At 47.8% G+C, this 1,104-nt stretch overlaps 1 pseudogene; it reads right to left on the reverse strand.

The window, feature by feature from the left end:
• Nucleotides 1-276: 276 nt before the first annotated feature.
• LOC137217547 (peptidyl-prolyl cis-trans isomerase A pseudogene) lies at nucleotides 277-880 on the reverse strand (annotated as a pseudogene).
• Nucleotides 881-1,104: the final 224 nt, after the last annotated feature.

Raw genomic sequence — 1,104 nt, forward strand, 5'->3', positions numbered from 1 at the left:
CTCACAGGATACTGCTCAGAACATGATCTATAGCCCTTAAGGAGGAACTAAAGGTCCTTGACATTGCTTAATGACTAAACTACTATTATTTGGTCTCCTTTGACAGTTTTCCTTTGTTTCTGCATTTTCTCACTTCTCTGATGAAACTTATTCTTTGGCTAAAGTTTTTCACAGACAAAAGGCAGGCTGAGGACATGGAGGGGGGGCGGCAAGGACCATAGGGTCCTGCTCCTTTTCAAGAGCACAAAGATTATAGGATATTTTGAGCAGATGAGGTTGAAGGGGTGCTCTCCTGAGCTACAGAAGGAATGGTCTGGTGGTTAAGATAAAATACAAGTCAAATTTATTAGATTTGTCCACAGTCAGCAATGGTGATCTTCTTGCTGGTCTTGCAATTTCTGGACCCAGAGCACTCCATGGCTTCCACAATATTCATGTGCTCCTTTACCTTGCCAAAGACCACATGTTTGCCATCCAAGCACTCAGTCTTGGCAGTGCAGATGAAAAACTGGGAACCATTTGTGTTGGGGCCAGCATTTGCCATGGACAAGATGCCAGGACTCGTATGCTTCAGGAGGAAATTCTCATCATCAAATTTCTCCCCATAGATGGACTTGCCACCAGTGCCATTATGGCATCTGAAGTCACCACCCTGGCACATAAATCCCGGAATTATTCTGTGAAAACGGGAACCTTTATAACCAAATCCTTTCTCCTCAGTGCTCAGAGCATGGAAGTTCTCTTCTGTCTTTGGAAATTTGTCTGCAAACAGCTCCAAGGAGATGCGGCCTAAGGGCTTGCCATCCATAGCGATGTTGAAGAACACGGTGGGGTTGACCATGACTGGGCGGCGCAGGAGGCTCAGGGGCAGCAGTGTCTGCAAGGCGTCTCTCTCTCTCACTTTTTTTTTTTTTTTTTTTTTTTTTTTGCGTTATGTGGGCCTCTCACTGTCATGGCCTCTCTCGTTGCGGAGCACAGGCTCCGGACATGCTGGCTCAGCGGCCATGGCTTATGGGCCTAGCCGCTTTGCGGCATGTGGGATCTTCCTGGACCAGGGCACGAACCCGTGTCCCCTGCATCGGCAGGTGGACTCTCAACCACTGC

This window comes from Pseudorca crassidens, chromosome X (assembly GCF_039906515.1).
Source record: "Pseudorca crassidens isolate mPseCra1 chromosome X, mPseCra1.hap1, whole genome shotgun sequence".
NCBI lineage: Eukaryota > Metazoa > Chordata > Mammalia > Artiodactyla > Delphinidae > Pseudorca > Pseudorca crassidens.